The sequence below is a fragment of the Marmota flaviventris genome, chromosome 15 (genome assembly GCF_047511675.1).
Source record: "Marmota flaviventris isolate mMarFla1 chromosome 15, mMarFla1.hap1, whole genome shotgun sequence".
Classification (NCBI taxonomy): Eukaryota; Metazoa; Chordata; class Mammalia; order Rodentia; family Sciuridae; genus Marmota; species Marmota flaviventris.
This window is the reverse complement of record NC_092512.1, coordinates 19,663,269-19,679,492: the sequence shown is the minus strand read 5'-3', so window position 1 is coordinate 19,679,492 and position 16,224 is coordinate 19,663,269. Positions and strand designations below refer to the sequence as shown.

The 16,224-nt window shown below is 40.1% G+C and overlaps 1 protein-coding gene across 4 annotated transcripts in view; it reads left to right on the top strand.

Annotated features, from left to right (window-relative positions):
• The first annotated feature begins 6,726 nt into the window (after positions 1 to 6,726).
• Col14a1 (collagen type XIV alpha 1 chain) overlaps positions 6,727 to 16,224 on the top strand; it is a 198,769-nt gene continuing 189,271 nt past the window's right edge. For all 4 annotated transcript variants that reach the window (XM_071602156.1, XM_071602155.1, XM_071602157.1 and 1 more), the window contains exon 1: positions 6,727 to 6,978. The gene's annotated coding sequence lies outside the window, so the exon portion shown is untranslated. The remainder of the gene's footprint in view (positions 6,979 to 16,224) is intronic.

Sequence of the window (16,224 nt, the reverse complement as noted above, 5' to 3'; positions counted from 1 at the left end):
AAAAAGAAGCTTCTACAATGTTCTAGAATGAAAAGGTTGGTGAGATGAACTCAAGGATGACCAAAAGTCACAATGGCTTCTCAATCATAGCAACAATGCTGAAAGCAAGAAATAAAGAAGCAAAAATCTTCAAAAAATGTAAAGGAAAAGAAAAATCATTTAAATGAATCCCATGCCCAGTTAAGCTAGTAATGAGATTTGAGGGCCAGCTACATCCAAGGCCTGAAACATGTATCTCTATGGCATCATGCACCTACCTTAGGCTACCACTACAGGATGTGGGAGGGGAGGGGAGGAGTTGGGGAGAAAGGGAGGATAGTAGAATGAAACAGACATTATTATTACTGTGTGTATATATGTGACTGCATGACCAATGTGATTCTGCAACCTGTATACTCAGAAAAATGAGATATTATATCCCATCTGATTCAAATGTATGATATGTCAAGGTAATTGTACTGTCATGTGTAACTAATTAAAACAAATTTTTTAATTTGTTTAACTGAGGGAATGAATGGGAAATAAATAAATAAATAAATAAAATGAAATATGTTTAAGTCCAAAAAAAAAAAAGAAAAAAGAAAAGAAAATGAAGGGGTAAAACAACTCAGAAGGCAGAAAAATTGAAAGCGGGGGTATATAGCACAGGAGAGAAATAGGGGGAACCTATGGAATAATGATTGTGGTGGTCGGTGGCTATGAACTCCATCAAGCCTCAATCCCATTATTTGATAGTGTTTGAAAGTGGGACCTTTGGAAGATTAGATTATGTGGGTAGAGCCCTCCTGAGCAGGGTTAGTATAAGAGGGGTTATCTTTCTCTCTACCATGTGAGGATACCAAATAATTGCCATCTGCAAACCAATATGCAGTTGTGGGATCTGGACCATCCTTGACATTATTAGTCTTTCCCAGCCTGTAGACTGTGAGAAGTAACTTTCTGATGGTTCAGCCATCCAGTCTATGACATCTGTGACAGTTACCCAAACTGACTAAGATAGAAGCCATTCAGATTGAGGTAGCATGGCAAAAGAGGCTGTTCAGAGCTGTCACTATGCCTGCTACTATGAACCTTTTTTCTTTCTTTCTCTTTTTGCTTTATTTTTGTTACTAAAGAAGTGTATGGTTACATTGCTGCTAGCTTTCTAAGGTCAAATGTATTTATCATCATGCAATGAGATCAACTTTGTGAGAAAACAAACTTAAGAGGCCATATTTCATTGGAGAAACTCTAAACACATGTCTTTGGGTCCCTTTATGTAGCTTGCACCAAAAAATGATGTCATACCCATTGAACCAGCTTTTAAACCAGAGAAATTCATGGAGGACATACTGTACCAAATCAGAGGGATATACTAAAAGAGAAGAAGAAATGATATCCGGGAAATAAGGAATCCAATCACGGAGAAAGGCAGAGGGAATGTTTAGTAGAAAAACAAAGGCCAGGATACAGCTGTTCTAAAAGGAACCCTGTCCAGAGAAGGAGAAATGGCTTAAAACATGTCCCTGGTCTATGTGATCTTATGGATCAGTACTAAGACATTAGCAGAAATAATAGGAAGAAATGGCAAAAAAAAGCAAAAAGAAAATTAAGTAAATAAAAAAGCAAGATAAGGTAAATATTCCTTTCTTTAGTCAAGTTAATTTTGGGAAAACCGAAAGTAGAAAGGGAAACTAATCATAATACATAATGATGTTTTTATATAAATGATATTTACATAGCATAGAAATGGAAATTCTGAACATGAATTTTACCAAAATTGTAATCCAGTCACATACAGAAAATAGAAGAGGGGATGGCAGCATACAAAAATTTCCTCTTCTATCATAATAGAAAAAAAAAACATAGATGATGTTTAAGATAGTAAAGACACATAACAGCATATACATATTATTTAGAAGTACAGATACTAAAAAATGTCAGAAAAAAAATTCTTACCTTGCTGAAACTAAAAAATGGATTACTTTTAGAGAGAAAGACAGTATTATTTACATTTTGCAAATGTTCAGTATCACTTGACTTTAAAAATTACATGTATGAATTATTTTCCTAAAATAATAAAAGCTAAAATAGCCCGTGCTAGTTCTCCCATGTGTGGGCTCTTTTCATGATGTTATTATTATGTGAACGAGTCTTGCTTTTTCAGATGACACAAGATCTAGCAATGTCTGCCACTGAAGTTTTCGGGGGATTTGGACAGGGATTGGACCTCAGATTCTTCATTGTAAAGTGAAGGAGGTTTGGCACATATGTGTTCACAGGCCTGTGCCAGCACTATTATGGTATGAATAGAACCTTTTATGCAATATGCATATGCTGACAGGGTGCTGTCACACATGAAAAACTTGGCTGCGGTCAAAGTCGTGACTTTGATATGGGCCATGGAGCTGAAAAGATGAAGAATGTCTTATTCACTGGTCCAAGACCATGAAGTGAAATTATGAGAAGAGAACTCCAGGTCATTAAGAACAAGACAACATAGTTTGAACCCCTGGAATGATTCTTACCTTTAAGAACTAATGTAATAAAATAGAGTGATATACTTCACCACACTTTGTAAAGCAAAAATTCTGTATAGGCATGAGAGGTATCACTAATGTTTGAAAAGTTGTTAGCACACTACAGTAGGAAAAGCTCTGGCCTGGGAGCTAAGACTTTTGAATTCTAGTGTTGATTTTGCTATTAACAATCTGGGGAAACATGGACAACTTCTCTTATGTCCTTTGTCCTAACTTGGGGACTGGAAAACTAAAGGATGACTTGGGTACATTTCTCCCATTAGCAGGGAAATAAAAATAAAAACTGGCATAAGTAGGGTTGCCCACTGGACTGAGAGCAAAGCTTCAGGAAGGAAAGGAGCCAGGTAGGTGTTCAGGAGCTCTGGGCAGCACTACTATCCCAGAGATTGAGCAACCAGGATGGCACATGGACCGTTCAATCAGAATGAATGCCTACAGCCAGACTTCAGCAGGGACCTAGAGGCCCTAAGCTGATCCAAGGCCCTGTTGGTCAGAGAAAAATCTGGGCAGTGGCCCCAGAAAGGTGATAGTAGAGAGGATATTCAGGGTTGTGAGCCAGCAGCTATCCACCAACTGGCCTTGAAGCATTTTGATATTTTAACAACCAGTAAGCTACTTTGGAGTGCTCCTACTGGGTATAAGAGAAGCATCTGAATGTGGGGAGCTGGCATTCCTACCATTCTCAATGTTAGGATGAGCTGAGATAAAAGTTCATCTAATACATTTTTTTCTGCTCTTGTTTTCCACCACTTAATACTCATGTTTGAGGGAGGAGAGTATTCAGTTGGCTTAGTTTACAGTTTATGCCTATACTTGGGTGGGGAAACAGGGCACTGACACCTCCAAATGATAGACACCCCCCTACATCCCTGCAACTGCATCCGATGAAGTGAAGGCAGTTTCCTAAAGGAATGCAGAGCTCTTCATATCTCACTCTAGGGTGAAATACAAAATATTTAACAGCTGCTATGGCAGGTTCTTCTGTCAATTAGGAAGAACATGGATCCTTGAATTTGGGGCTGGGTCCTGAAGGCTCCCTACTATGCTAAAGTTAACTGTAACCAGCTGTGCTGCTACAAGAGGAAAATACCAGAGTCACAGGAGCAGGAGATCAACACTGAGTAATGGGACATCAGAACAGGGATTGGGGACTTGGGCCATGGTGCTTGGTTGGTCATAGGCGTGGTATAGTATTATCAGCTGGCTCCTATCTGTTGAGTATGAAGGGAGAAGGGATGCTGGGCTCTAGGGATCACAGCTGACTGTTACAGAGCCACTGAGGTAGAACTGCAAATGACTCATTCAGCTGGGTACTTTGGTTTGCTACAGCATGCTTGAGGTGTGATGGTATTATTGATTTTCATCATGACTAGGAGATAGGGTGGCTGCTACTGGAATTTGGCCTATGGGATTAGCAATGGCAAATATTCTACAGAGTTCGGGGTAGTGCTGCTGTCCTGCCCAAAATGCCAGCAGAACTTCTTGTAAGAAACATTGAGAGGCTGGGATTTAGCCAGTGGTAGAACATTTGCCAAGGAGACCCAGGATTGGATACCCAAGAACAGCAACACACACAGGATACATTGAACAGAAAATCTTTCAGAAGGAACTGCTGAAGAGTGTATAGCCATATGCAACGGGCAGAAGGGGTAGAATACCAATTTGAGTAATGTAGTTTTCATAAATACATGTCATTTAATCCATTGACAATCCCCTAAGGTTTAAATAACCACCTTCTTCTTATACATGAAGAGTTAGGTTTAGCAAGGCAAAATACCTTCAGCAGGTGAAAAACAGGCAAAGGACAGAGCCTTTCAATTTAGGTTTAAGTCTAAAGCCTTCCTGCAAGATTTCAGGGGACTAAGAGGAGAGGGGCAGTGTGTGTGTGTGTGTGTGTGTGTGTGTGTGTGTGTGTGTGTGTGAGAGAGAGAGAGAGAGAGAGAGAGAGAGAGAGAGAGAGAGAGAGAGAGAGAGACTGGGGAGAAATGAAATAGAATTATAGTCATGTCACAAACTCAGGGTGAGAATCAACTGTGGGAAACTGGAATTCCTAGATGGAAAGGAGAGACATTTTTGCAGGGTCTTCTGGTCTTGTTTCTATGATTCAGTTCTCTGTACTCTACCACACTCTGAGGGATGACTTTAAGATAAATGTTGAATAAACACTCCTGTAAGGACTAGAAATTTACATACAACTGCAACTACATGGAAAACTGATTAAAACCAACTATGCTGAGCTAACATTAACTGAAATTTATTTACTAACAAGTTAAAGAGATAAAGGAAGTATGAATTCGATTTTTTTAAAAAATAAGATTTTATATGGTCATTAAATCAATACAAATCATGTAAGACTTTTTATTTAACAAACACGATTTCTTTGTAATTATGGGATTTTGTATATGTTTTTTTGTTTTAAAGACCATCAGGTAATATCTTCTTTTCTTAATTTTCTGTAATGAAGCAATCATAGTCCCCTCCCATCTTTTCCTTTCAACCTGTGATAACGTGCAACTCCCTCCCCCAAGGGAATTACAAGAAAAGTTTGTACCCGTCACCAGCATCTTGGTAAGAACGAAAAGCAAAAGAGTAAATTTTCGTTAGTTAAGTGGGGAATAGAATAAGCACCTGTATTAAGCGGGGAGGGGAAAGATCTAACCAAAGTAGTAACTGTCTCTAGGTACTGCATTTAGGGAACGCTACTTGTCAATCTCCTGAGTTGGTGGGCGTCTTTCTAGTTCCCGCCCTTCAAAACCCGGCGCAGACACCAGGTGGCGCTGTCGCTCTGGCAGTACTGCGTCCAGAGCCCTCGGTGGGCGCTGTTCCTCTAAAGGGCTACGCTGGCCATCTGACCCCAGAGGAAGGGGTTCAGTGAAGCGCGGAAGCAGAATGGCGCCTTACTGAGGCCGCGCCCTGTGGCTGAGCAGAAGCCAATTTCCACCCCAAACTCATGCAGGGCGGCGGCGGGAGCTGGAGCCCGCCCTTTTCACTCCAACCGCAACACGAGGTGAAGTTCAGAGCCTGGGTAGGGGCGCAAACACTAAATTCGAGGAGCGCAGAGGAGGCGGCTCTGAGCAGTTCGGGTGGTTGGAGTGTGGGGAGGACCACTTTGCAGGGTGTCAAACATTACAGCTCCTTCTGCTGGATTCTCAGCTGAGCATGAAGGAGGCAGGTTCCAGGACTTTCGAAGGGTACTCCTTGCCCTTTCTCTTCTCTCCATCACCAGCTTTCTGCGGTGACGAAATACTGTCTTTTCAGTTTTCCAAGGCGAGAAGGTAATTTCTCACAAAAATAGGGTCTTGCTAAATCCCCAGTTTCTGCGCAGCCTCTCTTAACATTTGTGAGCGAATCACAAGTTACAGTGTAAAGAATTGGACGCGTGGGGTTTGTTAAGTTGGGTTCAAAAAATGGGAAAGATGACTTTTTAAGAGGGCCCAGAGGGAGAGAGCGTAGGCCTGATTCCCCAGGGAACCAGCGAGGGGCTCTGGAGCTCCTGGAGTTGATGATATTCAAGTCTCAGGGTAGAACCTCCCAAAGAATGATCCGCATGGATCAGAACCAGTGTTTGATAAATGCAGTCCCTGGTCCCAGGACAGACCTGTCAACCAGAATCTCTGCGCGTGGTCTAACCACACGAACCTGTCTTTTCATTGCCAACAAAAATGGCCAATTTAATACCCCCACATGATTCTCCTGTACGTTAAAGTTTGACAATCGTTGCCTTGGCATTTATATTCCACTTGGACTAGTTGGGAAGGAGAGGAAAGACCTAAGGGGGCCGTTATAGGAGCCCAGTCTTTTCAGGCGAAGGAAAGAAAGGCGGGTCTTTGGGGATGGAGAAGTGAACCCAGAATGCCTGGAAACAGGAGGACACAGAGATCTTCCGTAGAGCTCAGGGGGGGCTATTTTAGGAGATTTGCCTGAGCCTCGGTCCCAGGCCCTGGGAGAGAGTGGCTCGCTCCCGGTGCACTACACACCGCTGCAGTGCGTACCACGTCTTAAGGGGAGAGGGTGTGTGGCGGGGGCCGGGCTCCTCTGCTTCTCTTGTGGGGGCGGGGATGCGTGAGAGAAGGAGGAGAGAAAGTGGGGGGCGCTAGGGGCTTGGACCTGCCTCCCACCTCCTCACCTCCCGCCCCCAAGGCCACCGTCCGCTTTATAATTGGCTGCCCGTAGCCCTTCCTTTTTCTCTTATCTGATCCTGGGCGCACAGCGGGAGGGAAGCGCTGCAGAGGCGGAGGCACCTCGGGGCGGCGGAGAGTGGGAGCGCGAGAGGGAGAGGGACAAGAAGAGGGAGAAAGGCTAATAGAAAAAAATTTTAAAAAGAAAAAAATAAAATAAAAGGAGAGGGAAGCGAACAAGGAACCGTGCGTTGCGGCGCGCCGCTGGGAACCAACTCCAGGCGGATCTTCCTTAGTCACCAAGAGGTTTCCAGCCTGGGCTGGAAGCTTGCCTTGCACAGGTCAGTTCGTCTTTCTCTGCTCTTCTTTGGCTTGGCTTTGAAAAGACTCCTCTCGAGAAAGGAAAAGTGGAGAGAGCGAGCCACCTGCAGACGCAGTGCAATTCCCTGGACCTTGTCTGAACGCGCGCGCTCCCAGGATGGCGTGGGGATCCTTGTGGTGGGACAGGACCATGCACCCAGATACCTCTTCTCCAGGCTCTCTGGGCAGCGAGTGGCTCTGCGAGATGAGTGTGCGGTGAGAGTGGAGATACTGTTGCTCCTGGGTGCTTCTCCCTGTGCTTGCGCGCAGGGAGCGCGCGGCTCAAGAAGCCGGATTTGGCTGCGGGAAGGTGGGGTCTCCAGTATGTAGAAGGGGTTTAGTAAAGGCGACTATGTAGCGGACAAGGGGCTTAGTGATTTGTCTTGAAGAGTTGTGTGTGCATAGTGAACACACTGTTCTTATTTAGTCTGTATTTGGTGTAGTTTGGGAGAGCAGCCCATGGAGATCATGGGAGGCAACACTCACGCAACCATCCACTGTATTGTCACAGATTTGGGTAGCCAAGGACCAGATACTGGAAGCAAAGGGGAGCAACCAGGCAGAGCTTAATGATGGAGAATGGTGGCGCTGATGCGCTCCTCCATGTCTCTGCTGCAGGAAACCTGGACACTGTACGCTTTGCTTTGGTGTCTGAATCAAGGAGGTTGTGCCTTTGAGCTGAAGTGCACTTCCATGCTGTGATGTTGGAGGACCCTTTTTGCCTAGCTTCTTCTTCCCTCACTTCTTTTCTTGCATTCCTCGGGATCCCTCCCAACTTTATGTCCTCTAGTATGCAGCACCTGGGTGGAGAACCCGGACTTTGGCTCACAGTGCGCACAGCACAGGCAGAACAGGGTAACAGCTAGCTCAAGAGCAGCGGTGTGTGTCCTTAGAGTAAACTTAGTCACCGGCCAGGACCTGGAGGCCTCCTGCAAATTTGAGACTACAGGCGCTGAATTCTGGGGGAAGCATGTCCAATGTCGCAAAAGCCAAGGGTTGCTCAGATCCACGCTGGCTTTGGACCTGGCCTTAGGGAAAGGGTCCAAATGAAGCTTGTGTATAACTCTCACAGGGGCCTGATTTTCCCTGAACATTGTTTCTGGGGGTTGCTGTTGACAGTTCCATTCCTTCTGAAAGTTTTGGACTCCCTTCTGTACATTTTGGAGAGTCCCCTGCTGGCGGCAGCTAAAGGGGTAGGGGTGGGGTGGAAAAGCGGGGAATATGGTGGCTCAATGGAGAGCAGACATGAAAGCGAGTTTTCCTGATTCCCCTTGATAGAAGCATAGGACCCCCTCATAGACAGAGGGCCAGGAGGGCACTTTGCATTTGCAGCATGTGGTCAAGAGGCCAGTTGCCAGTTTAGTCCAGGGAACAGGTTTAAGCTGCTTGCAACAAGGAGACTTGTGTTTGATTGCTAACAAGTAGTTCAGTGCTGCACGCAGAGAGCTTGCTGGGCAATTTAGAATGAATGAATGAATGAATGGAATTTGGATTTTTTTGTTGTTCTTGTTCAAAAGAGCAATTTGGATGAATCACCTCTGAACATAGATCCAGTGACTTGCTTGTTGTAAGATAGATTTTGGGATAGTTTTGTTAAAAAAAAAATCTTTATTGAGAAATAATTCCCATACCTAACAATTTGCCCCATTAAATTATACAATGCAATGATGCAATGGTTTTTAGTATCTTCAACTATATTAGTATATTGTGCAACTATCACCATAATTTAAGAACACTTTAGTACCCCCAAAGAAATACCTGTTTGCAGAATTATATACCTACAGTAGAACTAACACAGGATTATATACCTATATGCCTGTAACTGTGGAGTAAGCAGTGACTCTACATTTCTTCTTAATATGCCACCCTGGCTCTGTGGTTTTCATAGGAATGGATTGTACCGTATGTGGTTCTCTGTGACTGATTCTTTTGACTAGCAAGATATTCTCAGGCTTCATCCATGATGCATAGGATATATTTTAGTCTCTCCATATCAGTGGGCAGCCATCGTTGTGCTTGAGGAGGCTTGAGCCAGAATGGACCTGGACCTCCACTGTAGCCCTGACCTCCTGTAGGTCCCTTTGAAAGGAGGAGCCACAATGGTGAGGCCTCTTAGTAATTCCCGGGGCAGGATTCCTTGGAACCTATCAGGATTCCTGGAGCAGTTTTGGATGGGTCCCGGGCTTCAGGATTGATGGGAGGAGCTCTTTGGCCCTTCTCCTGTTGTTAACGGTCCAGCTGAAGATTTCAGAAGACGCTTGGGGCCTCCCCATGCTTTTCAGACTCAGCCAGGGTCAGCCTTACGAATGCACTGAGCAAACTGATGTGATTTAAGGGGTACTAGGGAGAGCCCCCAGCCTGTGAAGAAAGACCCCTTGGGGCGTTCTCCCTTTGGATCTAAAATATTTCCCAGGGTCCCCTAGTAAAAGGTCTTTTGCTTATTTTCAGTTGCCAGTCTCTGCAGTGATGTGACTAGAGCCACATTTGCCATCAGTTTTATCCAAGTTCAGCCAAATGACTGCTGTTTTCCTGGCGGATGGAGTATAAACTAAGATTCCTTTAAAGAGACAAGAGCCGTCTTGAATTGCTGCAGGATGAGGCATTACTATTTAAAAAACTCCAAGTTACAAATTATCTGGGATTATGGCAGTTTGTGGAGAACAAGATTATTGGAAATGAGACATAAGATGATCCCCAACTGGCATTGGAGTGGGGGCAAGGGGAATAGAAAGAGAATTGACAAAAAAAACTTTCTTCTTGGGACATTTGCCCCCAGATAGTGATGAATATCAGGAAAACAATCATTCTCCTTTACTTTTTCTATAAGTAAATAAAAAGTGGCAGGCATCCACTTTTTTTTCTAACTCTTCTATATACACTAAACTTTGAGTGGAAACTGCTTCTTGTTTCTATGGGGGTGACTGGTGTGTCTCTCTGTGTGTGAATGTGTGTAAGAAATTGTGCTACTCATCTTTCTGTTACTATAACAAAATGCCTGAGATAACAAACTTATATAACAGAGAAAATGTTTATAGTGGCTTGCAGTGATAGGGCTTCTAGCCCATGAGCAGCTGGCCCTGTTCTTTTGAACCTGTAGTGAGATAGTATATCACAGTGGGAGCATAGTAGAGCAAAATTACTTATGTCACAGGTCTGGGAGTTAAGAGAGAGAGAAAGAGAGGAGGGAACCAGGTTTTCACAACCCCCTTCAAGGGTACACTCCGATGACCTTAAGACCTTCCACCATGCCCCTCCTCCTCCTGTTTGTACCACCTCCCAATAATACACCCTGAGGACCAAGCCTTTAACCCGTGGGCCCTTGGGGCACATTTATGATCCCAAACACAGCAGAAATCTCAACATAGTTATTTGTTAGGTATCTGTCCTTTTCTCTTTTAGAAACACACTTGTCTTTCATGTACTTGGAGAAGTAACTATTCCTCCTTTAGTGATAAAACCACTGAGCTTCATGGAGATAAAGAAACTTTCGTGGGATTAAGATGAAGATGATTAAGAAAAGCCTATATGGAAATTTGGACCCAGATCACATTGGACACTGTCTTGAATAGCTTCCCTGATGGGGGAGTCACTTGTGATTGCAAGTGGCTTGGGAATGATGGAACTGAGGCCACCCAATCTGGGAGCTGGAGCAGAGGATGGAAGGCAGACAGACAGGAGGGAGACGTCACCTTGCTGGGTCTGTGCTCTTACGCACGTTCCTTTACATCTCTAGTTTTTATTTTCCCATCTGGAAAACTCGGATAACAATAGCCACTTCATAGGGTGGTTTAAGGTGACTTAGTACAGAGCCTGGGAGACAACAATGGGTTCTCTTTTCTCCTGCTTCTTTTTCTTCTTTTCACTTAAAATGTCTTTTCAACTATTTTCTTTCCTGTCTCCACTGTTTTGTGGGCTTAGTGAATAGAAAGGAGAGTGTATGGGAAGTTCTAAGACTCTAAGCTAAGGTGTAGAGCTTAGAGTCTCCATTTCCTCAAGGTCATATTTTTATCAGTGGACTTGTTGCTCTTTCTGCCCACGGGCCTTTGTTGGCACTCCCCTGGCGGGTGTCTTCAACTTTGAATTTTAGGGAGCAGTGTCTGATCTCTTTCCTCCCAAGAATTGCCTGGGTTGCTTGTGAAAACTGGTCCAGAGGGAGGCTGGACTTTGCCAAATCTGTTAGAATGTCTTAGGACACATCTGTCTAAGGGCGGTCAGGAGACTGTTAATGGGATGAAGATCTGTTCCTTTCTGTCTCTGCTTTTGCAAAGAGGAGAACACTGACTTGATCTCCAAAAAGGATACTCTACTGATGATTTTTTTTCTATCATATACTGGCATTGTGCTAAATTTTCAAGAGAGAATAGTGTGTAATATAATTGGTTAAGTAGAAATGAATAGAATCAGCTACAGTACAGTATTAGATGCTACAGAATGGGAAATAAAGGTTATTCCTATAGGAACCAGAAAACAAAAGCAAAAACATTTGATCCCAAATGAGGAGGATCAGGGAATTCTTCCTGAAGGAAAAGATGTCTAAGCTGAGAAGCCCAGCTACCTTTTATACTGAGTATAAGAGATTTGGTTACAAATAAAAATCTCCCATTTCTTTGAAAGAGGCTCTATGTCAGTCCTTAAAAACAGAAAGGGTGGGGAGGGTGGGTAGAAGCCAGATGATGGAACATTCCTGTGTCAGGGAACTGTCAGTCCAATTTGCCTTACTTTGGGAATAGTTCTGGCTCCCATCACATAGAATTTAGAGCATCTAGTTTGAGACTGCTGGAGCAGATGCATTTCTGAGGCTAATGTGCAGTCAAATGTCATGCATTTGAGTAACTCATAGGACTGCTGACTTAATAGGGTCTTTCCATCATTTAGAAAAAGTCAGCCCCTCCAGGTCCATGCCATTGGGAGAAGAAAGCATCACTGGGTAGCACAGCTCTGAACTGAGGCATACACTGGCAAGGAGAGTGCTAATTTCAAGTGTCATTACCCTAAACCAAGTACAAATTGTGCAGTACCTCAGCTTTGGACTGTGTGTGTGTCAGCTCTGAGCATCCAAACATTGATGATTAAATCATTATTCATTGGTTGCCCATTATGTATGAGAATTTGTTTCATTATGAGTTAAACTTCCCATCTAGAGGTGTTGTGGTGTCCAATATCCAGACGGTAAGAACAATTACCACAGCCATGGAGTTAACTGGAGAGTTGAAATGGGATGGAGAAAAGATGCATTCGTTGGAGGCCTGGTTAGTGCTACTGCTAGTTGGTGCCCACGGGGATTGTTTCCTGCTCCTGATGAGATAAAATCACATAGATCGCTAAGCACGCTGTTGGTTCAGCTGAGGTATTTTTTTTTTTTTTTCATGGTAAAGCTTTCCTAATGAAGGAAACAGGGCAATTCTTCTATTTATATTTTGGAGTAAGCACCTTGTCTCACTGTACCAGCAACAGTTCAGAGACTGGCTCTTTGAAGTAGTGTCCATTGTGGGGACAGAGGCCTGCATCTGGTGAGGAAGGGGATTCTTCCTATTTCTCACTCCCCTTCCCTTGTGTCCCCTGCCTTGCATCCTCTTCTTTACCATTTCTCTTTCTCTTCTCCCTTTTCTCACTACCACTTTACTATTTCCTTTCTCTTCCTTTTTGATGTTTCTATCTTGTGCAAAAATTACCGTGAGTTTGAGCTTTTTGTCTTTTAAAAAGCAAAACCAGGAGAGCCCCGATACCCAAGGTAAGAAATGAGAATGGAAAACAATCACAGCATTACTGCCAATTTAAAACTTTGGTAATTAAAATAAGTATATGCCAGTAAATTACAAAAACTGGACAAAATATAAATCATTAAGATTTATCCTAGGTTATACAGAAATTATAAATAAAAAGGCACAAAACGTGAAAAAGTTGTTAAAACCTCATCTCCCCCAAAGTACCAAATCCTATGGTTTTGCAATAGCATTCTAACAAAAAGGTGAAAGCCCAATGATACCAATGTCTTCTTACTACAGCTGTCCCGTCATATGGTATGTAGAAAAATGGAAACTGAAGCTTTTTGTAAAACCATAAAAATAAAACTAATATAAAAACTTGACAGCATAATAAAAAATGAAGCTATCGACTAATCTCACTTACCTGGTCAATATAGTTGTTAATAGTATATTAACAAAGAAAGCCCAGTAATACATCAAAAGAATAATCCACAGTGATCAAGTTGAGATCATATTTTCAAATAAAAGTTTAGTATTAGAAATTGATTAACATAATTCATTGTAATGATAGATTAAAGGGGAAAAAAATCACATGATTCTCTCTATAGCCCACTACAAAAATTTAGTATTTTTTCAGACTGATGATAAGATCTACACAGATGATAAATGTATATCAGTATATATGTGTTTGTCTTCTATCTGCCTACCTGTGTAGCCACATATCATTAAAACCAAAGTCATGAAAACCAAGAACAAGACAAGATGTCCACTATTAATATTTTGGAAATAGTAGCCAAAGCAGAACATTTAGAATGTATAGGAAAGATATCATTTGCAGAAAATGTTTAGGAAATCAACTGTTATAAACTGACAAAATGTTAAGCTATTATAAATACTAAGAATCTTTACTAAAGTGATAGATTACAAAACTAATATTAAAATAAACAGTTTTATTAAGCAACAACTTGTTTAAAATCTGGTTAAAGAAAAACCCATTTATGCTGTGTACAGTGGCACAGGAGGATCACAAGTTCAAAGCCAGGCTCAGTAACTTAGTGAGGTCCTAAGCAACATAATGAAACCCTGTTTCAAAATAAAAAAATAAAAAAGGGATGGGGATGTGGCTCAGTGGTTGACTGTCCCTGGATTCAGTCCTTGGTTAAAAAAAGAAAAGAAAAACATATATATATATATATATATATGAAATAAAAATATGAAATATCTAGAAATAAATTTAATTGCCAAATTTATAAGTTTAAATACATAAAATGCCTGTGAGAAAATGAAAACACTTTGAATAAACAGAAATATACCCATCTTGATAGATGAAATATTATTTAAAAAGTTACTGTGTTTAAATTGATCTAATTTAACTTAATCCCAATTTTGAGGAGTTTCAGTACCAAGAATAGTCAGAAAGAATGTTTAAAAGAAGATATTAAAAGATATAATAAAATTTTGATATTTACATTATTTGGTAGTCATTCATGAATGGGTGGATCAATAGAAAATAAGATCTAACAGTTCTAACCTGTATATAAAAGACAGAGTTTTCCATAAATGGTATGGGAATAATTGGCTGGACACCAATGGAGAAAAAAGTTAAAATCTTTATATTTACATCACAATGAATTCTAGTAACTAAAGATTTAAGTGTAAAAATTGAATACATAAGAATATTAAGAGAAAATATGGGAAATGCTATAATTCTATTTATTTGGAGCTCTTATATAGGAATAGAATTGACTTTTGACTACTGATCTATGTCCTTCAGCCTTTCTAAATTTACTTACTAGATCAAATAAGTTTTAATTTTTTTCATAGACTTTTTTAGGTTTTCCATGTAAATAATCATGTTAATTGTGAATGAATCACTTTTACTTCTTTCTTCTCATTCTTTTATTTTTATTTTTTCTTTTCTTATTGCACTGGATCAAACCTCTAGTACAGTGATCAGTGGAAATGGAAATAGTTACCATCCTTGTCTATTCTTGGTCTTAGAAGGATAGAATTCATTATTTCACCATTAAATATGATAATAGCAATGAGTTTTTCATAGATCCCCTTATCATATTGAAGAAGGTCCTTTTATTCTTAGTTTACTGAATTTCTTTTTGATTTTGAGTGGGTATTGATTTTTCTCAAATCCTTTTTTTGTATTTATTAAGATGATTGTTTTATGTCTGTCAACATGATAAATGATATTGATTTTAAAATATTAAATCAACATTTACATTCCTGAAAATAAATCCCACTTGGTCATGATTATTACCTTTTTTTATATATTGTTGAACATTATTTGAGAACAACATTCCTTTTGTAAGGATTTTGTATCTATGGTCAATGAGGGATATTTTTACATAATTTTATTTTATATAGTGATATTTTGTTTTGATAGAAAGGTTATACTAGCCTTTACCTCTTTTTTCTAAGTGTAAGTAAGATTGGTATTATGTCTTCCCTAGATATTTCATAGAATTTACCAGTGAAAGTATCTGGGGCTATAACTTTCTTTGTGAGAATAATTTTAATAAAAATCCAATCTTCATAGTACATACGGGACTGCTTGGATTTTCCATTTCTTCATGTATCTCTTTCAGCAAATTGAGTTTTCAACAGTTTTTTCTACTAAACTAAATTGTTGATTTAAATTGTTTATTTAATAACATACATTTAGTATGTTTCCCTTTTTGACAATCAGCTTTTAATTTGTGAAATAGGTAGCGATATCTTTTTTTTTTATTTCTTGAATTGTTGATTGTGTTTTCTATCTAGGTGTGTTTCTTGATCACACTCTAGAGGTTTATGATTTTTATTAATATTTTAAAGAAGCAAATTCTGATTTTGTTAATTTTCAATTAGTTTTATATTTCTTTAATTTTTACTTTTATCTTTCTTTATATTCTCTATCAAATTAATTTCGATTTAATTTGGTCTTCTTTTGCTGGCTTCTTCAAGTGGAAAGTTACAATATTGATTTAAAACCTTTTTATACAAATATTTAAGCCTATTAATTTCTCTCTAATTCTTTAGTTACATTTCACAATTTTTAAATGAATTTTTGTTTTAACTTTTATTCCTTTTGAAATATTTAAAAATTTCCAATGTTCTTTCCTCTTCAACCCATGTATTATCTAGAAGCAGGTTGTTATATCCCAAATATTTTGAACTTATATTTTCTTTATCAATAATTATTTTAAACTTAATTCTTTTGTCAGAAAACATATTCTGTAAGGTTTCAGTTTCTTGAAATTTATTGTGCCTCATTTTATGGTACAGAGTCTGGCCTATTTGGTTAAATTTTCTTGATACACTTAAAAATGCACATTTTGCAGTTGTTAGAAGTATTATTCAATAAATATCAATTAGTTAATGGAGTTGTTCACATTTTTACTAATATTTTGCCTATCTGTTCAATTCCTCAAAAGAGTGTTAAATCTCCAATTTCACTATGACTTCTTTATTCCTATCAGTTTGGGCTTCAGATTTTCTAGTATTAAGTACATACATTTATCACTGAGT